The sequence below is a fragment of the Pongo abelii genome, chromosome 18 (genome assembly GCF_028885655.2).
Source record: "Pongo abelii isolate AG06213 chromosome 18, NHGRI_mPonAbe1-v2.0_pri, whole genome shotgun sequence".
Classification (NCBI taxonomy): domain Eukaryota; kingdom Metazoa; phylum Chordata; class Mammalia; order Primates; family Hominidae; genus Pongo; species Pongo abelii.
The window spans coordinates 15522850-15545651 of NC_072003.2; the positions used below are offsets into that span (position 1 = coordinate 15522850).

The window sequence follows — 22802 nt, forward strand, 5'->3', positions numbered from 1 at the left end:
TGATTTAAAAGAAAAAAACAGGCTGGCGCAGTGGCTCACCCCTGTAATCCCAGCACTTTGGGAGGCTAACGCGGGAGGATCACTTGAGGTCAGGAGTTTGAGACCAGCTGGGCCAGCATGGTGAAACCCCATCTCTACTAAAAATACAAAAACTAACTGGGCATAGTAGTGGGCACCTGTAGTCCCAGCGACTCAGGAGACTGAGGCATGAAAATCACTTGAACCTGGGAGGTGGGGGTTGCAGTGACCAAGGATCACGCGACTTGCACTCCAGCCTGGGAGACGGAGCGAGATCCTGTCTCAAAAAAAATAAATAAATAAATAAAAAAGATTCCCCATTGAGACATTGAGACATATGAAAAACTAACACACAGTTTATCTGGGTTACTATCATCTTTGTTAGCACATAAGCTATGCAGGTATATAAGATGTATCTCAATTCTACAATTACATCATTGAGGGAAAATCTAGACATTTTTCATGGCACATGAATTGAAAGTGATTTCAAAATAGTTTTGTCAGGGAAAACATTACTTCTGGTTTACTTACATATATTTTACTGTGTATTAAAATCTGGTAGAACCCCCTTTTCACTTTGCCAATTGGACTTATGTCTTTATTGATCATTCAAGTGAGCAAAGGAAATACGCTTTAAAAACTCAGGCAAACGGTGTTTGTCTTGTATCCCATCAGAGGAAACAAATTGAAGTAGAAAAAAAAAAAAGCCTGGTAGAAAATTATTAACTCTAAATGTGGAATAATATTGAATTAACTGAGAAAAAATATATATATATAACAGCTAAAGGAAATATTTTGCTATGAATGATTAATGTTCCATAGCAAAGTTAGCGGAATCATGAATCTAAATCTAATACTTTTAAGAATTAACCTCACTTTACCTCTAATAAGCTTTGTGGTCTGTGGCTTATTATTATGTTTTGTTATTTGTTAGTTATTATTAGTTATTATTTTGTTACTAGTTGACAGTAATAATGATATATATTTATGGGATATAGTGTGATGTTTCAATATATATATGCATTGTGTAAAAATTAAATCAGGGTATTTACCATGTCGATCACCTCATACATTTATCATTTCTTTGTGGTGAGTACATTCAAAATTCTCCCTTCTAGCTATTTCAAAATAAATAATACAATATTGTTGGCCAAGCACAGTGGCTCACACCTGTAATCCCAGCACTTTGGGAGGCTGAGCTGGGCAGACCACCCAAGCTCAGGAGTTTGAAAGCAGCCTGGCCAACTGGCAAAACCCCAGCTCTACATTTTTAGTTTCTATTTTTAACAAAACTTAGCTGGATGTGGTGGTATGCACCTGTAATCCCAGCTCAGGGAGGCTGAGGCAGGAGAATCACCGGAACCCGGGAGGCAGAATCACTGGAACCCGGGAGGCAGTGAGCCAAGATCATGCCACTGCACTCCAGCCTGGGCAACAGAGTGAGACTCCATCTCAAAAAACAACAACAACAACAAAAAACAATATTGTTAACCATAGTCACCCTATTGTGCAGTAGGACACAAGAACTTATTCCTCCTGTCTAACTGCAACTTTGTACCTGTTGACCAATCTCTCCCTATCTCTTCTCCACTAACCTCTGCAGCTTCTGGTAACCACTATTCTACTCTCTATTTCTATGAGATCAACTTCTTTAGATTCCACATAAGAGGGGGATTATGTGGTATTTGTCTTTCTGTTCCTGGCTTATTTCATTTAATATAATGTCCTCCAGGTTCATCCAGGTTGCTGCCAATGACAGAATTTCCTCCTTTTTAATGGCTAAATAGTACTCCATTGCATATATATACCTACATATTATTTATCCATTCATCTGTTAATGGACACTTAGATTGATTTCATACCTTGCCTATTGTGAATAATGCTGCAATAAACATGGGCATGCACATGTCTCTTTGACATATTGATTTCATTTCCCATATTTGTTTCAATCCCAGTAGTGGGATTGCTGGATCATATAGTAGCTCCATTTTTAGTTCTTTGAGGAACCGCCATACTGTTGTCCATAAAGGCTGTACTTATTAACATTCCCACCAACTGTGTACGAGGGTTCCCCTTTCTCCACATCTGTGCCAGCATATGTTATTTTTTGTCTTCTTGATAGTAACCATTCTACCTGGGGTAAGATGATATCTCATTGTAGTTCTGATTTGCATTTCCTTGATGATTAGTGATGTTGAGCATTTTTTCATATACCTGTTGGTCATTTATATGTCTTCTTTGAGAAATGTCTATTCAAGGCTTTTGCTCATTTTTAATTGGATTTTTTGGGGTTTTGTGCTATTACGTTGTTTGAGTTCCTTATACATTCTGGATATTAACCCCTGGTCAGATATATAGTTTGCAAATATTTTCTCCCATTCTGAAGGTCGTCTTTTCACTCTGTTGATTCTTTCCTTTGCTGTGAAGTTTTCTAGCTTTAAACAATCACATTTTTTTTTTTATTTTTTGCTTTTTTTCCCTGTGCTTTTCAGGTCTTATGCAAAAAAAAAAAAAAAAAAAAAAAAAAAAAAATCCTTGCATGGACCAATGTCAAGAAGCATTTCCCTATGTTTTCTTCTAGTAGTTTTGTCATGTTATTATTTCAGGTCTTAAATGTAAGTCTTTAATTCATTTTGAGTTTATTTTTGTATATGGTGATAGATAGGGATCCAGTTTCATTCTTCTGTGTAGGGAGATCCAGTTTTCCCAGCATTATTTACCAAAGAGACTGTCCTTTCCCCAGCGTAGGTTCTTGGCAAATTTGTCAAAAATCAGCTGGCTATAAGTGTGCAGATTTATTTCTGTGTTCTCTATTCTGTTCCATTGGTCTATGTGCCTATTTGTATGCCAGTACCATGTGTTTTTGGTTACTATAGCTTTGTAATATATTTTGAAGGTAGTGTGATGACTCCAGCTCTGTTCTTTTTGCTCAAGACTCCTTTAGCTATACAGGACCTTCTGTGGTTCCATACAGATTTTAGAATTGTTTTTTCTATTTCTGTGAATAACGTCATTGGTATTTTGATAGGGATTGCATTGAATATGTAAATTGCTTTGGGTAGTATGAACGTTTTAACAATGTTAATTCTTCCAAGCCATGCACATGGGATACCTTCCATTTATTTGTGTCTTCTTCAGTTTATTTCATCAATGTTTTATGTTTCACCTCTTTGATTAGATTTATTCCTAAGCATTTTATTTTGTTGCTATTATAAATGGGATTGGTTTCTTGATTTCTTTTTCAGGTCGTTCACTATTAACGGGCAGAAATGTTAAACCCAAAATTAATAGGAGGAAAGAAATAATAAAGATCAGAACAGAAATAGAGACTTAATGGCCAGACATGGTGGCTCATGCCTATAAATCCCAGCATTTTGGGAGGCCAAGGCAGGTGGGTTGCTTGAGCGCAGGAGTTCAAGACCAGCCCGGGCAATATGAGGAAACCCCATCTCTACTAAAAATACAAAAATTAGTCAGGCATGGTGTGGTCAGGCGTCATGGTGCAGACCTGTAGTTCCAGGTACTCAGGATGCTGAGGCAGGAGGATTTTTTCAACCCAGGAGGCAGAGAATGGAGTGAGCTGATTGTGCCACTGCACTCCAGCCTGGGCAACAGAGCAAGACCCTGTCTCAAAACAAACAAACAACAAGAACAAAAAAGTCAACTCAAGAAGTCTCAAATCTTACCATCTAAATCATCTAAATCAGGCTTGGGTGCAACTCTGGGTATCATGAATGCTGAGGCAAAAATTCTCTTCATCTGTGGAAATGTGAAAGTATAAAACAAGTTATCTGCTTCCAAAATGCAATGATGGGACAAATATAGGACAGGCATTCCCATTCCCATAGAGAGAAAATGGAAAGAATAAGGGGGTCACTTGTCCCAAGTGAGTTCAAAACTCGGCAAGACAAGGCCAGGCACGGTGGCTCACGCCTGTAATCCCAGCACTTTGGGAGGCCAAGGTGGGTGGACCACCTGAGGTCAGGAGTTCAAGACCAGCCTGATCAATATGGCAAAACCCCATCTCCACTAAAAATACAAAAATTAGCCAGACATGGTGGTGGATGACTGTAATCTCAGCTACTTGGGAGGCTGAAGCAGGAGAATCACGTGAACCTGGAAGGCAGTGCAGTTGCAGTGAGCCAAGATCACACCCCTGCACTCCAGCCTGGGAGACAGAGCAAGACTCTGTCTAAAAAAGTAAAAAACCTCAGCAAGACAAATTTCTTTGGGTCTCAAGGCCTGAAAATAATCCTCAACAGGCTGATGCTCTGCCTTCTGAGCCTACAGAAGCCCTGTCAGTTTTAGGGATGTCCTCAGAGTCATTCTTACTTTTTCTTGAAGGAAACACATGTTTGAAGCTCAGTACCTCTATGAGTTCACATCCTGCCTGTGACATTTTGGAAGTCCAACAGCTTCTCTTCATTTAATTCTGCTTCTGTCTCTTTCAGTTCAGGGTGACAGTGCTTCTGCTGATATAACATTCTCAAAACTTTGTGTGTCTCCTGTGCAACTCACAGAGTCCACACCATCAGGTAAGAGGGTTCTCCACAGCTCTTTCCTGGATAACCTCATCTCTATTCCTGGCTTCTGCTGGGATGGCTGATTGTTTCCATTAGCCAAATATTCAATAACCTCATCTCTATTCCTGGCTTCTGCTGGGATGGCTGATTGTTTCCATTAGCCAAATATTCAATCTCTTTAGAAACAAGAGACAGCAGTCAGAAACAAAAAGATTAGGCCAGGCGTGGTGGCTCACACCTGTAATTCCAGCACTTTGGGAGGGTGAGGTGGGTGGATCAATTGAGGTCATGAGCTCAAGACCAGCCTGGGCAACGTGGTGAAACTCCATCTCTACTAAGAAATATGAAAATTGACTGGGTGTGTTGGCATGTGCCTACAGTCCCAGCTACACTGGAGGCTGAGGCACGAGAATTGCTTGAACCTGGGAGGCAGAGGTTGCAGTCAGCCAAGATCCCACCACTGCACCCCAGCCTGGGTGACAGAGAGAGACCCTATCTCGAAAAAAAAATTCAACCTCTTTAGCAAACGGTTTTCCAGCCACTCTATGGGAATTCTCTCCAGAGTGTGTTTAGCATATTTTGAAATACAGATAGACTGGGATTATTTCAAATCACCAAGTCCTGGCTTCTTCTTGCTTAATAGTTCTTTCCTTGATTTAACTCTTTCCTCTTGCATTTTACTATAAATGCAAGGAGAAATCAGGCCACACCTTCAACACTTGGCTTGGAAATCTCCTCTGCTAAATATGCAAGTTCGCTGCTTACAAGTTCTACTTTCCACAAAATAACAGAACACAATTCAGCCAAGTTTCCTGGCACTTTATAACAAGAATCACCTTTTCTACAGTGTGCAATAATTTTTTTGGTTTCCTCATTTCCTTTTTTTATTTTTACTTTTTTTTTGTTTGTTTTTTTGTTTCCTCATTTCCTTCTGAGGCCTCAACAGAAGCACCTTTCATTATCATATTTCTACAATAGACTGTGACAATATATGTATTCTCTAAAACAATAGCAGTTTTAATTACCAGCCTCTTCCCTTCCTTTTGAGTTCTCATCAGTATATCTCCCTTAATGTCCATATTTCTACCAATAATCCCTTCAAGGCAATCTAGCCTTCTTCTGTCATTGCCTCAGAATTCTTTCAGCCTCTACCCACTAGCCAATTTAAAAACCACTTCCACATTTTTAGGTTTTTCTTTTTTTTTTTTTTTTTTTTTTTTGAGACAGAGTCAACCTCTGTCAACCAGGCTGGAGTGCAGTGGTGCAGTCTCAACTCACTACAGCCTCTGCCTACCAGGTTCAAGCAATTCTCATGCCTCAACCTTCCAAGTAGCCATGACTACAGGCACATGCCACCATACCTGGCTAATTTTTGTATTTTTAGTAGGAACAGTGTTTCACCATATTGGCCAGGCTGGTCTTGAACTTCTGATCTCAAGTGATCTGCCCGCCTTGGCCGCCGAAAGTGCTGGGACTACAGGCATGAAACACTGTGCCCAGCCAATTTGTAGGTATTTTTTATAGCAGCATTCCACTTCCCAGTACCAAAATCTGTATTAGATTCCTAGAATTGCCATAAGGAAATATCACAGACTGGCTGTCTTAAAATAATAGAAATTTGTTCTCTTATAATTCTGGAGGCTAGAAGTCTAAAATCAGGGTATTAGTAGGGTTATGCTCCATCTGAAGTTTCTAGAAAATAATTCTTTCTTGCCTCTTCTAGCTTCTAGTTGCAACTGGCAATTCTTGGCATTACTTGGTTGGTGGCAGTATAACTCCAATCTCTGCCTCCAATTTTTTTTTTTTAATGTTTTCCTCTGTCACCCAGGCTGGAGTACAATGGTGTGATTTCAGCTCACTGGAGCACAATGGTGTGACCTCAGCTCACTGGAGCTGCAGCCTGTGCCTTCCAGGTTCAAGTGATTCTTGTGCCTCAGCCTCCTGAGTAGCTGGGATTACAGGCATGCACCACCATGCTCAGCTAATGTTTGTATTTTTAGTAGAGACAGAGTTTTGCCATGATGACCAGGCTGGTCTCCAACTCCTGACCTCATGTGATCTGCCCATCTTGGCCTTCCAAAGTGCTGGGATTACAGGCGTGAGCCACCGTGCCTGGCCTCTGCCTCCATCTTTACATGTCTCCTTTCCTGAGTATCTTGTCCTTGTCTCTATCTCCAAATCACCCTCTTCTTTCTTTTATAAAGACACCAGTCAGTGGAGTAGGGTCCCTGCAAGCATGTGTGACTTCATCTTAATTTGATTGATTACATCTGCAAAGACCTTTTTCACAAATATGGTCACAATCACAGATACCAGGGGTTAGAACTTGAACATATCATTTTAAGGGACACAATTCAACCCATTACGATGACAATGATAATGACTGATTTGTTGGTGATAATGATGAAGATGATGGAAAAAGAGGGAGAATAAGAGAAAGAAGATGATAAAGATAAATAAATAATTTTTGAGCACTTATTAAGTGCCATGTAGTATGCAAAGTGCCTTACCTGAATCATTTCATAAAATCTACCTAAAACCCCTATGAGAAACATACCGTAATCACCTTATCTTCACTTTTCAATCAAAAAGACTTAGACTATGAGAGGGTTAAGACCGTTACTCAAGGTCTCTCTACTGGCAAAGTAAATCTGAGATTCCCTGCATTTCTGTTGGAATCCTGAGCCTAGGCTCCTAACCACAATGCTCTCCTGCCTCTAATGATACTATGTCCTATTCTTTAGGGGCCCAAAGCCAGATAAATGAATATACTTAGGTTTTTACCTGCAGAAAAAGTACACCAATTTTTGCCCAAAGTGAGCGATACACATGTTGATTTTAGGTGGTACATAGATGCAGGTCACACAGGGAAGATAACACTCCCCTCCATGATTTATTTATCTATTTATTTATTTATTTATTTATTTATTTATTTATTTATTGAGAAGGAGGCTTGCTGTCTTGCCCAGGCTGGAGTGCAGTGGCACAATCTTGGCTCACTGCAACCTCCACGAACCAGGTTCAAGCAATTATCCTGCCTCAGCCTCCCGAGGAGCTGGGATTACAGGCACCCACGAACACGCCCAGCTAGTTTTTGTATTTTTAGTGGAGATGGTGTTTCACCATGTTGTCCAGGTTGGTCTTGAACTCCTGACCTCAAGTGATCCACCCGCCTCAACCTCCCAAAGCTCTGGGATTACAGGCATGAGCCACCGCGCCCAGTGAAATTGTTTTTTTAATTTGAAATAATGCAGACCTATAGGATGTTCCCACAAAAATAACATGGAAAGTACTGCATGGTGACATCTTATATAACTTTAGTGCTATATCAAAATCAAGAAATAGGCATTGGTACAATATTGTTAACTAGGCTACAGACTTCATTCAGATTTCACCAGTTTTTACATGTATTTGTGTGTGTGTGTGTGTGTGTGTGTGTGTGTGTGTGTGTAGTTCCATGCAATTTTTTGTGCATACGTCTGTACAACCACCAGCATAATCCTGATACAGAACCCATCACCACAAAGGAGGTCCTGGCAGTATTCCCTTTTCAATATACTTCATTGCTTTAAGGAGAAAGCCTTGGTTTGCATTTACTGTTTCTTTACCACCTAACACTTTCACTCTCCTTTTGATCAAAGAGATCTCAAATCTCAGTCTCAAGGTCCTTAGCAAAGACCAGAAGCTACCTAACAGGTATTGATACTGTTTTGTTCCCCCTCTAATTTTACACATGTCTATTTGTGGCATGAGATACTAGTTTACCAGAATTGTGAGCAGTGAAGATTTTTCACATTTTTTTATTTTTTATTTTTATTTATTTATTTATTTATCTATTTATTGAGACAGAGTTTCACTCTTGTCACCCAGGCTGGAGTGCAGTGGTGCGATCTCGGCTCACTGTAACCTCCGTCTCCCAGGTTCAAGTGATTCTCCTGCCTTAGCCTCCCAAGTAGCTGGGATTACAGGCACTCACCATTACGCCCAGCTGATTTTTGTATCTTTAGTAGAGACGGGGTTTCACCATGTTGGCCAGGCTGGTCTCGAATTCCTGACCTCAGATGATTCACCCTGCTTGGCCTCCCAAGGTGCTGGGATTACAGGCGTGAGCCACCGCGCCTGGCCTGTTTTTCACTTTTAAGCCAAGGTATTTGAGTAACAAAAGTGAATCACAGAAAACTAGAAAGTAAATAATAACACAGGAGGCAGGCAGGTAGGGCAAAAAATTAGGGAAGATGGCATGCAAATGCTGAAATTTGCCAAACACTGGGTGAAGAAAGAATTTGGAACCTAATTCGTGTTCAGAGGTGTTTTATGGCATCCACCAGAAAGAAGCACATGTGGGCATGCTCCCTGGAAATGCATTTCATTTCCCACTAAAACTGGAAATTAGAGTGCATTTGTATTTCTTTATTTCAAGGCCTTTCCATTAAAGGAGATTTCAATTTGGCTGGTCACTCACAACAGTGACTCATCTCGCCAGCCTTTGTATTCTTCATGTTATTAAACATTGCTGGTGCAGGGGCGGTGGCACGCCAGGGCTCAGACAAGGCAGTAGCTCCCTTCAGAAGGTCTGACAGGCGGCTCCCGCACTGCAAGGCGGTGATGTCACCCAAGGGCAGGTCTGCACTTTTCTCCAATGAGCAGGGAGGGAAATGAGGAGAGAACTCATGGAATCGGTCCCCAGAAGAACCCAGTGTGCACTGAAGCTCACACTGCAGAGATGATGCTGAAAGGCAATAAACGCAAAGCGCTAATAGAGATGGCTCAACTAAGTGTTTCACTCATTATTTCAGCTTTCGGGTCTCTAATTGTTTCAGTAATTCAAAGGATATAGTATAGAGCTTTTGGATCTATTGTTTAAACCCACACTAAGTGAGTCAAAAAATCAATTAATTTGTAAAACCTTACAGCTGGAAATAATATGAAGTCCACCGTCTTCCAGGCAACAAATTTTTCAAGGTGATTTGGCTTATGGTCTTTGGAGTTTCACTTTGTGTGTGAAATAATAGAGTTCATTTTTTTGCTTACATCACTCATGCACTTCATTTATTCAATAATATTTATTGAGCCTCTACAATAATGAGAAACAGTACTGAGCACTAGAGATACATAGGGACTAGGCCAGGCACAGTGGCTCATGCCTGTAATCCCTGCACTTTCCACCAAGGTAGAAAGATCGCTTGAGGCCAGGAGTTTGAGACCAGCCTAGGCTGGTCTCAACATAGTGAGACCCTGTCTTTAAAAAAATAAATAAATTTTAAAAACTAGCCGGGACTGGGCACGGTGGCTTATGCCCGTAATCCCAGCACTTTGGGAGGCTGAAGTGGGCAGATCACCTGAGGTCAGGAGTTCGAGACAAGCCTGGCCAAAATGCGGAAACCCCGTCTCTAATAAAAATACAAAAGTTAGCCAGGAGTGGTGGCCCACACCTATAGTCCTGGCTACTCAGGAGGCTGAGGCAGGAGGATCACTTGAGCCTGGGAGATTGAGGCTGCAGTGAGCTGTGATCTCACCACTGCACTCCAGCCTGGGCTACAAAGTGAGACCCTGTCTCAAAAAAAAAGAAACAAAAAAAAAAGGTCAGGCGCGGTGGCTTATGCCTGTAATCCCAGCACTTTGTGAGACCAAGGCAGGTGGATCACTTCAGGTCAGGAGTTTGAGGCCAGCCTGGGCAACATGGTGAAACCCCATCTCTACTAAAAATACAAAAATTAGCCAGACATGGTGATGCACATCTGTGATCCCAGCTACTCAGGAGGCTGAGGCATGAGAATCACTTGAGCCTAGGAGGTGGAGGTTGCAGTGAGCCGAGATCCCACCACTGCTCTCCAGCCTGGGCTACAGAAAAAGACCCTGTCTCAAAAAAAGAAAGAAAGAAAGAAAGAAAAGAAAGAAAGGAAGGAAGGAGGGAAGGAAGGAAGGAAGGAAGGAAGGAAGGAAGGAAGGAAGGCAAGCAAGCAAGCAAGCTATAGGGATTGAGCAAATACAATTTCTTATCTTCTTGGAGCTTACATTTCATAGAGGAGGCAGAAAATAAGCGGATAAACATAGGTCATGCCACATAGTGATGTGTGCCATAGAAACAAACAAATACATATACATACATAGTAGAAGAGTACGGGAGAAAAATGAGAGCCCTCTTCTCACTCAGAGGATAGTCTAAGTGATGAATCAGTAAACATTTATTGAACACCTACTATGCACTAGGCATTCTGTTGGTGGGGAAGAAGGAACAGGTGAAATCAAAAGAATTGGTGAGCACACACACCTTATGGACAAGACAGAAACAGCAATAATAATTACTATACAGGATCAGGTGTAACATTTTCCCCGATATTCCTCCAAGACAGGTGTTGTTATTCCCAGGGACTGGGAAAATTTAAATTACTTTTCACAGTGGAAAAATGCCAGCACCAAGATTCTAGCTCAGATCTGTTTGGTTCTGAAATGCTTTCATTCATGCCATACTCCCTTCTCTGTACAGATGGAATTGGAGAAGAAAATGGTGAATTCAATTCCCTTGGTGTTACAGCTAGGTACGATGCTGTGAAAAGATCATCAGTTGCCAAATATAAATGAAAACAAAAGGTCCTCCTAACCAGGCTTTATCATTTTGCTAATGAATTAGAAGGTATTTGAGGACCTTATAGATCTTGGGTTCATCATTCTGAATATCAATTATTATTAGTTATTGATACTTTGAAGTATTGACCAAAAATAAATGGTTAATATACTTCTGAGGTCGGGTGCAGTGGCTCATGCCTGTAATCCCAGCACTTTGGGAAGCCAAGGTAGGTGGGATCATCCAAGGTCAGGAGTTCAAGACCAGCCTGGCCAACGTGGCGAAACCCCGTCTTTACTAAAAATACAAAAAAAAAAAAAATAGCCAGATGTGGTGGTGGGCACCTATAATCCCAGCTACTCAGGAGGCTGAGGCAAGAGAATCATTTGAATCTGGGAGGCAGAGGTTGCAATGAGCCAATATCATGCCACTGCATTCCAGCCTGGGCAACAAGAGGGAAACTCCATCTCAAAATAAAATAAAATAAAATTCACAGCTTGTCTCAAGCACTGTGCGATGTGGGCAACGGCTGCTCTGTCCCACATGCAAACTGTCCAGCAGGTTAAGACAGCTACAGCCTATATCATTTCAGGGGAACCCTGAGTGGGTTAGAAAATCTGACAAGATGTTGCCCCTTGCATCTTTTTTATTTTTTAGTTCCCTCTCCAAAGAGGAAGACCAGACAATTTAGTGGTTATGCTTCTGCTATAACAAAAGTCTGTCTACTATTCTGCGCCGAAGGGAAAGACGGAGTACAGATGGGAAAACTACTATCTACTAAGCAGGTTAGAGAGAGTAGGGTGCAATGCACAAAACACAGGATCTTTTTTGTGGGTGTCACAGTCTGTCCCTACGTTGTCATTGGAGGGGAGGCGGAAATGTGGTACAAATTCAGGCATATGGTAGGCGGGTTCATAGGAAGATGAAGGGAGAAGATAAAGAAGACAAAACCATTTTCTTTGAGAGTAGAACAGACAGGGTCTTGCTCTGTCACCCAAGCTGCAGTGCAGTGGCATAATCCTAGCTCACTGCAGCCTCAAAGTCCTGGGCTCAAGCAATCCTCCTCCCTCAGCCTCCCAAGTAGCTAGGAGTAGATGTGCGCACCACTACATTTGGCTAATTTTTAAAAAATTTTTACTAGTTTCTTAGACATGGAGTTCTCCCTATGGTGACCAGAATGGTCTTGAACTCCTGGCCTCAAGTGATCCTCCTACCTCAGCCTCCCAAAGTACTGGGATTACAGGTGTGAGGCACCATGCCCAGCTGACTGTTTTCTTTATCTCTTCTTTCTTCTCCTCAATATTTCTTTAAACTTTGCAAGTCTTCCACAATGACTAAGGGTTGCTACTAAAAAAAGAAAAATACAAACTAAAAAGAAGGCTAATCTCCTTCTTTTTTGACATTAAAGATGGCCTAGGCTGGGTGCGGTGGCTCACACCTGTAATCCCAGCATTTTGGGAGGCGGAGGCAGGTGGATCACAGGAGGTCAGGAGTTCAACACCAGCCTGGCCAACATGGTGAAACCCTGTCTCTACTAAAAATACAGAAAAAAAAAAATTAGCTGGGCATGGTGGTACATGTCTGTAATCCTAGCTACTCAGGAGGATGAGGCAGGAGAATCACTTGAACCCGGGAGGCGGAGGTTGCAGTGAGCTGAAAGCACACCAATGCACACTTCAGCCTGGGCGACAGAGCAAGACTCTATCTGAAAAAAAAAAAAAAGGCCTATCAACTTTACTCTTAAAACATGAGTAAACTAATTTGTCAATAATCGTACCTTTTCAGGAAAATATATCATTAATAATTGGATATTTCAGCCAGGCACAGTGGCTCACGCCTGTAATCCCAGCACTTTGGGAGGGTGAGGTGGGCAGATCACCTGAGATTAGGAGTTCGAGACCAGCCTGGCCAACACGGCAAAATGCCATCTCTACCAAAAATACAAAAATTAGCTAGGCGTGGTAGCGGGTGCCTATAATCCCAGCTACTTGGGAGGCTGAGGCAGGAGAATCACTCGAACCCAGGAGGTAGAGGTTTCAGAGAGCCAAGACTGCACCACTGCACTCCAGCCTGGGCAACAGAGTGAGACTCTGTCTCAAAAAAAAAAAAAAGAAAAGAAAAAAGAAAAAAAAATGGAAAATCAAAATGACAAAACATAGTAATATTATAGCTAGCGTTTCTTGGGCACTAGCTCTGCATGAAGTGCCCATTCCAAAGGAGTTCTCCACCTTGGAACCATTGGTATTTGGGGCCAGATAATGCTGAGTTGTAGGGGGGCTGCCATGTGCATTATAGGATGTTCAGCAGCATCCCTGGCCTCTACCCGCTAGGTGCCAGTAGCACCACCACCACCACCTCCCCTCAGCATGACAGCCAGGATGTCTTCAAACACTGCCAACTATTTCTGGGTGACACTTGAGAACCACTTCCATGCAATTTTTCACGGCATCGTTCACGGCAAGGGCAATATTGTGATACCCATTTTACAGATAGGGAAACTGAGTCTCAGAGCGATATCTTACTGCTAGTCACAGAGCTAATAAGTGAAAGAATGAGAACTCAAATCCAACTTTTCATAACTCCATGTGATATTGTAATTATGGTAACTACCAATGAGTAAGCATTTATCCATACCTTCAGGCACCGTGCTAAGTAAGTGCTTTATGTGTATACCCTCATAGAATCCTCACATCAACTGTAAGAAGTGGATACACTCATATTTTTTTGACTAAAATAGATCCTTGTTTGCAAATGGCCTTGATGAAAACTCATTATTCCTGCTCTTTTTGTAAGAGCAAACTGAGGCTCAGCAAGGTTATATAACTTGGCCAAGGTCGTACAGCTGAAAAGCTGTAAGCCTGAATTGGAATATAGCTCTCTCTGACTCCACAGCCTATGGTCTTCGCCAACACAAATACCCACAAAGCCTGAGGTCTCATTATCCTGCACTCTTTGCCAATGGAGGATGGGAGAAAATAGGAAACTCTGATTTACTCATACAATTACAAGTAAGGGGCCAGGCGTGGTGGTGGCTCACACTTGTAATCCCAGCACTTAGGGAGACCGAGGCAGGCGGATCACCTGAGGTCAGTAGTTCGACCTCCTGGCCAACATGGTGAAACCCCATCTCTACTAATAATAAAAAATTAGCCGGGTCTGGTGGTGCATGCCTGTAATCCCAGCTACTTGGGAGGCTGAGGCAGGAGAATCGCTGTAACCTGGGAGGCAGAGGTTGCAGCGAGCTGAGATCATGCCACTGCACTCCAGCCTGGGCGACGAGCGAGAATCCATCTCAAAAAAAAAACAAGTAAGGTCTGCTGTAATTGAGCTCAGTGGTCACTCATTCATTCATTCATCACTCATTGCATATGCAGTATTGCATAGTCCAAAGAGCATGGTCTCAAATCCTGCTCTACTAATTACTAGCTGTGTGGCCTTGGGCAAATTACTTAAGTTCTCTGAGCCACAAGCTTCATTTTCCTTACCTGTAAAATTAGATGATTACCTAGGTTTTAGGATTATTATGAAAACAGCATGAAATAATGCATGGAAAGTGTGTAGCCTAGAATGACTACACAGTAAGTGATCATTAACAATTTTTAATAAATTTTGTTGTTGTTACTTCGCAGAAGGAATTGAGCTGGTATGTTCTGAATGCATGCAAAGTTGAATAATATAAAAATAGCCAAAGAAAAATCATCATGCCAGGGAAATACAATTGAAATGCCAAAGCAATCTCTAAGCAATATGACAGGACAGCATTTAACTGCTGTCCCATATGTTAGCTTTTGGGGAAAAAAAAATTGCACATGAACTCATGTTTGTCATTAAAATTTTTTTAAAAAAAGCTTTTGACTTTATGTTGGCAAATGCAAGGAAATATACTTACAACACAAGTTACACTTTAAAAAAATGAAAATACATCTACAATTTTCTAGATTTCTTGTCATCATTTTTGCCTGTTTCTACTTTGAGGATTTGGGGGCGAAAAAGAAAACAACTTCTGTTGCTAGGAACATTTCAATAAATGAAGATATATTGCTGCCCACAAAGATGCCCCATGAACCAGTCCTCCTGCTCTCCCACAAACCAAATTATACACAGATGTATGGCTGAGTCTGAAGATGTTTGTTAAGACTAGTCATTTCAATTCTGAACTTAGTTACAGATTCAAGACATAAAAGGGGAGGGAAAAAAGGTTGAGGGAATAATCTAAATTCTTTCTCCCAGGGAAGTTTTGTTTATCTTCTTTGAATTTAATTATCTACCCGATTTGTATATTTCTTTATGCAAATTGGTCAGATGTTCTATGGGAAGGCTAGGTCTAATAGCTCAGGGTCAAGATTTAGTATTGGAAGTCTTAAGGTCATTAGTCTTCCTTTCTAAAGTTACCTCTTAAGAAAAGTCATAAAACTAGTGAATTCATTCACTTTGGATGGATCTTTCAGCTCTCACTTGAGAGAACAGATTTAAAAGGGTAACTCATTGAGATAAACACTGCAGTACATATTGGAATAACCACATTAATATTTCTAAGAAGTAATCAGATTAATTTCTGTGGAAGGCAGTGGAGCTTAATGGTTAACTGTAGGGAGCTTCAGACTTTGATGGAACTGGCTTCACATCCTAGCTTTGCTCTTCAATTGCTGTGGCAGGTAGACTCGATATGGCCCCAGTGATTCCCACCTCCTGGTCTTTGTGCACTTGTATAATCCTCTCCCCTAAGTGTGTATTGCCCTGGTGGCTTGATTCTAACCAACAGAATATGGTCAAAGTAATTGGATGCTACTTCTGTGATGAAACTACACAAGATGTGAGTTTTGTCTTGCTAGAAGTTTCTGTCCCTTGCTGCTTTGATGAAGCAAGTTTCCATGTTGTGAACCACCATGTTGGAAAGTGCCATGTGCCAAGGAACTGAGGGTGGCCTCCAGCCAACAGGAAACTGAAGCCCTTGGGCCAAGAATCCTCAAGGAACTGAATCCTTCCAACAGCCATGTAAGTGAGGTTGCAAAGCAGACATTTCCCCAGCTGAGTCTTCAGAGGTGACCCCCACCCTGACTGACTCCTCAGTTATAGCCTCTTGAGAACCCATAAGCAGAGTATTTAGCTAAGCTTTGCCCAAACTCCTGGCTCCCAGCAACTGTCAGATAATAAATATTTGTCACTCAAGGCTGCTAAGTTTGTGGTAATTTGTTAAGTAGTGTATTAGTCTGTTCTCATGCTGCTGATAAAGACATAGCAGAGACTGGGTAATTTACAAAGGAAAGAGGTTGAATGGACATGTTGGACTCACAATTCCAACATGGCTACGGGGGCCTCACAATCATGGCAGAAGGCAAAGGAGGAGCAAAATCACGTCTTACCTGGCAGCAGGCAAGAGAGAACATATGCAGGGGAACTGCCTTTTATAAAACCATCAGATATTGTGAAATCTACTACCACAAGAACAGTATGGGGGAACCACCCCCATGATTCAATTATCTCCACCTGGCCCTACTCTTGACACGTGGGGATTATTACAATTCAAGTGAGATTTGCGTGCAGACACAGCCAAACCATATCAAGTAGCAATAGATCATCAATACAGTAGCTATGCCACCTTGGATGAGAGAATTAACCTCTCTGAGCCCAAGTTTTTTCTATGTAAAATGTGGATGCCAATATCTACTTCTCAGCATGGCTGTGAAGATTCAATAAAACAAACGCTTAACATTGTAGCTGGCACCTTGTCAGCTTACTTTAAATTTACTTTTATTTTATTGATAATATTCTGTACTCATGATGTACACCAAACTCAGGAAATAATTAATGTGATATACAGGAATTTTAAATATATAAATCAATTTTTTTAGAAATCACATATCAGGAAATTCAATGTTACAATTGTCACAAAAGGAGGCACAGTTTCAGTTTTGTAAACCAAAAATAAAATTCTAAGGCCACACAACCATGTAAATGGACCTCTCCTCTTAGCCATGGACATTCCAAAGTTAACCTAACTAGTTCAGACCATGGTTGGGGGAGAGTCGGACATGCCTCCTTTTACTCTCCCCACTTTTGAAATTCACGAAAAGCCAACCAGCATTAACATCAACACAGACCTTAAAGTTGTTAAGAAACATTTACAGGCCAGGCACGGTGGCTCATGCCTGTAATCCCAACATTTTGGGAGGCCAGGGCAGGCAGATCACTTGAAGCCAGGAGGAGTTTAAGACCAGCCTGGGCAACATGGTGAAAACCCATCTCTACTAAACCCATCTCTACTAAAAATAGAAAAATTAGCTGGGTGTGGTAGTGGATGTCTGTAATCTCAGCTACTCAGGAGTCTAAGACAGAGAATTGCTTGATCCCAGGAGGCAGAGGTTGCAGTGAGCCAAGATCACACCACTGCACTCCAGCCTGGACGACAGAGCGAGACTCTGTCTCAAAAAAAAAGAAAAGAAAAGAAAAGAAAAAAACAAAGAAAACAACATTTACAATCTGTTATCTCCAAAGCCTGCTACCTGGAGGCTTCTTCTACATGATAAAACTTTGGTCTCTACAACCCATTATCATAGCCAAGATATTCCTTTATATTGATTCCAGGTCTTTAGATAATAACTTAACTCTTTTAGTCAATTGCCCATCAGAAAATCTTTTTTTTTTCATAATTTCATTTTCTTTTTTTCTTTCTTTATTTTTTTTTTTTTTTGAGATGGAGTCTCATACTGTCGCCTGGGCTGGAGTGCAATGGCGTGATCTCAGCTCACTGCAACCTCCGCCTCCCAGGTTCAAGCGATTCGCCTGCCTCAGCCTCCCAAGTAGCTGGGATTACAGGTGCCTGCCACCATGCCCAGCTAATTTTTTGTATTTTTAGTTGAGACGGGGTTTCACCATGTTGACCAGCTGGTCTTGAACTCCTGACTTCGTGATCCATCCGCCTCAGCCTCCCAAAGTGCTGGGATTACAGGCATGAGCCACCACGCCCAGCCCAGAAAATCTTTAAATCAACCTATAACCTGGAAGCTCCCGTCTCGAGTTGTCCTGCCTTTCCAGCTCGAACCAACGTACATCTCACATGTATTGATTGATTGATGTCTAACTAAAAGGTATAGAAGCGAGCTGTATCCTAACCACCTTGGGCACATGTCATCAGGAACTTCTAAGGCTGTGTCACAGGCATGTCTTTAACCTTGACAAAATAAACTTTCTAAATTGATTGAGACCTGTGTGGCACACCTGTTTGGGCTCACAGTTTCTACTGCCTGATTCTTGTGCAATGCAGGTTGAGGGGGGAAGCTGTGTATCCGTATGCCAGAGGAAAGATCGCCCCAAAAGGAGGCAATAGGAAACAAAGATCCACAGAAAGAGGAGTGCATACATACTTCATAAGAGTAAACCAATTTAGGGCTGGGCACAGTGGCTCATGCCTGTAATCCCAGCACTTTGGGAGGCCGAGGCAGGCGGATCACCTGAGGCCAGGAGTTCGAGACCAGCCTGGCCAACGTGGTGAAACCCTGTCTCTACTAAAAATACAAATTTAGCTGAGTGTGGTGACTCACGCCTGCAGTCCCTGCTACTTGGGAGGCTGAGGCAGGAGAATTGCTTGAACCTGGGAGGTAGAGGTTGCAGTGAGCCAACATTGCACCACTACACTCCAGCCTGGGTGACAGAGTGAGACTCCATCTTAAAAAAAAAAAAAAGAGTAAACTGGTTTACCCATAACTTATAGTTTAGTTTGCCAAGTGTGAGGGATATTGGAGAGCTCCTTACACTATTGATGGGAAAGAGAACATGGTGACAAAACCCATCAACATTTTATGTGTATGTGCTATTTAGCCCAATAATCCCATTTCTAGGAACTTATCCTAAAGAAATTCTCCAAAAAGGAGTACCAATATATTTAAGCTGTTTATTGCAATAGTCCTCATAGACAGTAGGTTGAACCATGTGAAATGACTGGTATTTGGCCATTTTTGACCAATGAACACAGCAATTTCATAGAGTTCTACCTAAAAGAACAGCATTTGAAACAACTTCAGAATCCAGGTGCAACTGTAAAACTGTGGACTATTTTATACACACACATATATGGCATATCAACATATACATACACACACATATATATTGGTATATATGGCATCAGCATATTAAGTAAAGAAAGCAGCTTACAAAATAACATTCCTAGGCCATGCAGAACAATGACTTTGGGAGGTCAAGGCCAGTGGATCACTTGAGTCACAGGAGGTGGATCACTTGAGTCCAGGAGTTCAAGACCAGCCTGGGTAACATGGTGAAACCCTGTGCCCCATCTCTAAAAAAAGAAAAAAATAGCCAGGCATTGTGATGCATACCTGTAGTCCCAGCTACTCAGGAGGCTTGAGCCTGGGAGGTGAAGGCTGCAGTGAGCCATAATCACGCCATTGCACTCCAGCCTGGGTGACAGAGCAAGAACTTGTATCAAAAAAAAAAAAAAAAAAAAAATTAAGCCAGGCATGGTGGTGTGTGCCTGTAGTCCCAACTACTCAGGAGACTCAGGTGGGAGGATCACTCCAGCCTGGGAGATCAAAGCTGCAGTGAGCTGTGATTGCGCCACTGCACTCCAGCTTGGGCGACAGAACAAAACCATGTCAAAAAAAAAAAAAAAAAGAAAAGAAAAGAAACTCATTTGTTCTTTATTGCTTTAGTATTTCATAAAGACCATAATTTTATTAGGCAATAAAACTTCCCTGGAGGTTTAAGGAAGTTCCTTCAATTTCACACGTTACCATTTGCATTAACTGTAACGTCAGAACACTCAGATGGCCAAAAAACATGAACAGACCACCAGCAAAAAAGGGTTGGATAAGGAGAGAAAAAATTGGAAAGAATTTGATATACAATATTTCAAAAATATAAGCATCTAAGTGCCAGTGATAGAAAAACTTCAGAATTTTGGCCGGGCGCGGTGGCTCACGCCTGTAATCCCAGCACTTTGGGAGGCCGAGGCAGGCAGATCACGAGGTCAGGAGATTGAGACCATCCTGGCTAACACGGTGAAACCCCGTCTCTACTAAAAATACAAAAAATTAGCCAGGCATGGTGGTGGGCACCTGTAGTCCCAGCTACTCGGGAGGCTGAGGCAGGAGAATGGCGTGAACCCGGGAGGCGGAGCTTGCAGTGAGCTGAGATCGCACCACTGCACTCCAGCCTGGGCGACAGAGCGAGACTCCATGTCAAAAAAAAAAAAAAAAAAAAAATCAGAATTTTATTGGGCTTTCTCATCCTGATTTTGGTATTATTTCCATTATGAAGAAAGGGGCACTATGATTGCAGTTCTTGGGACTCTAAAAGCCTTGAGCCAGTGTTAGCTTCATGTAATTTTAACATGGACTTGACCCAGGACATACTGTTTCCAAAGAACAGCTTCTTCTCATAAGGCAGGGACAAAACAGGAAAGCAAGTCTCCTTGCTCTCTTGTTTTTGAATGTCTTTTGCTCTAATAATCTGTGTCAAGAACTGCATGGCTGAATGTCATACTGTGTTGTGCTTGTGGCTGTTGTGCACATTCTGATAGAGATGTTTACAACTGGATGGTGGATTGTCACAGCACAGCACTGGGGACAGTGGCCAGCAGTGCTCAGGAACACAGCTGAGGGCCGGGCACAGTGGCTCACGCCTGTAATCTCAACACTTTGGGAGGCCTAGGCAGGTGGATCACCTGAGGTCAGGAGTTTGACACCAGCCTGGCCAACATGGTGAAACCCTGTCTCTATTAAAAATACAAAAATTAGCCAGACGTGGTGGTGAGTGCCTGTAATCCCAGCTAATTGGAAGGCGGGTCTTTCCCATGCTGTTCTCATGATAGTGAATAAGTTTCACCAGATCTGATGGTTTTAAAAACGGGAGTTTCCCTGCACAAGCTATCTCATTCTTCTCTTGTCTGCCACCATGTGAGACATGGCTTTCACCTTCTGCAATAATTGTAAGGCCTCCCCAGCCACGTGGAACTGTAAGAACATTAAACCTCTTTCTTTTGTAAATTGCCCAATTTCAGGTATGTCTTTATCAGCAGCATAAAAATGGACTAATACAGCCTCCTTGAGACTTCTCCTGTTTCCATTACTTTGCACGATTCCATCTAAACTCTTCTTTTCTGTGTCCTTTCATCCTTCTCATGTTCTTAACCTTAACCATCCTTAGCCATAGGTGAATATTCTCTGTCCTCAGTTCTCTGTTCTTCTTTTTTTTTTTTTTTTTTTTACACTTACACTCATGATGTAGCTCAGGGGTTATATGGTTTGGCTCTGTGTCCTCACCCAAATCTCCCATCGAATTGTGATTTCCAGTGTTGGAGGAGGCTGGAGGGACCTTGTGGGAGGTGATTGGATCATAGGGGTGGATTTCTCACTTGCTGTTCTTGTGATAGTGAGTTCTCATGAGATCTGGTTATTCAAAAGTGTATAGCACTTTCCCCTTCACCCTCTCGCTCTTCTGTTCTGCCACGGGAAGACGTGCCGGCTTCCCCTTTGCCTTCCGCCATGACTGTAAGTTCCCTGAGGCCTCCCCACCCATTCCTCCTGCACAGGCTGCAGAACTATGAGTCAATTAAACCACTTTTCTTCATAAAATTACCCAGTCTCAGGTAGCTCTTTATAGTCGTGTGAAAATGGACTCATACAAAGGATCTTACTATCATCTCTACTCATGTAATTTCCAAATCTGCACAACTAGCTCTGATTTCTCACTGGACTTGTATTTCCAGTGGATATAGAGGTGAAATATAGACACACTGAGCTGAAAGGTACTTTAGGGAGTGTTTAATCCAGAGACCTCAAACTGAATGGCTCAGGGGGCCAGGAAGGTAACCTAAATATAAAGCAGGCTGGGTGTAGGTGGCAAATGGCAACTGATACTGGCCCTCATCATCAGGAATACAATAGGGCATGGTGGGGGCTGTGGAAAAACAGGGGACCACATGTCCTATCTACAGGGGTCAGCTTCTGCCAGTTTCTGGAGGCACAAGTCTGAGCTTTTGTGTATCATCTCCCAATTGTCAAATGTTGCTAGAAAATTAAAATGTAAAACCCTGTGTAGAATAAACAAACCGCATCTGCTACCCATTTGCTCCTCTGATCTAACGCAGTGCCCTCCATTATTTATTTATTTATTTATTTTGAGATGGAGTCTCACTCTGTCACTCAGGCTGGACTGCAGTGGTGCCATCTCAGCTCACTGCAACCTCCACCTCCCAGGTTCAAGCGATTCTCATGCCTCAGTCTCCCGAATAGCTGAGACTAAAGGCATGAGCCACCACACCCAGCTAATTTTTGTATTTTTATTAGAAGCGGGCTTTCACCGTGTTGGGCAGTTTGGTCTCAAACTACTGACCTCAAGTGATCCACCCACCTCGACCTCCCAATGTGCTGGGATTACCAGCATGAGCCATCATGCCCAGCCATTGCCCTCTTTTTTTAAAGCTCAAGTGGCTTGGGCTCAGAAGGGTTATGTGATGGGTTCATTGTTCACATTTGGCAGAGCCATAACCAGAATTCAGCTTTTGTCACTTCAAAATCCCTCAAAATCTGCTTGTTCAAAAACTAAATCATGGGCCAGATGCAGTGGCTCATGCCTATGATCCCAGCACTTTGGGAAGCCAAGGTGCAAAGATCGCTTGAGCCCAGGAGTCTGAAATCACCCTGGGCAACATAAGAAGACTTCGTATCTACGGAAAATAA

The 22802-nt window shown here is 42.1% G+C and overlaps 1 non-coding gene across 1 annotated transcript; it reads left to right on the top strand.

The window, feature by feature from the left end:
* The first annotated feature begins 580 nt into the window (after positions 1 to 580).
* LOC112131403 (small nucleolar RNA SNORA27) lies at positions 581 to 704 on the top strand. Its single transcript, XR_002913483.1, has one exon. It is a non-coding gene; the product is annotated as a small nucleolar RNA SNORA27 (small nucleolar RNA).
* The last annotated feature ends 22098 nt before the right edge of the window (positions 705 to 22802 follow it).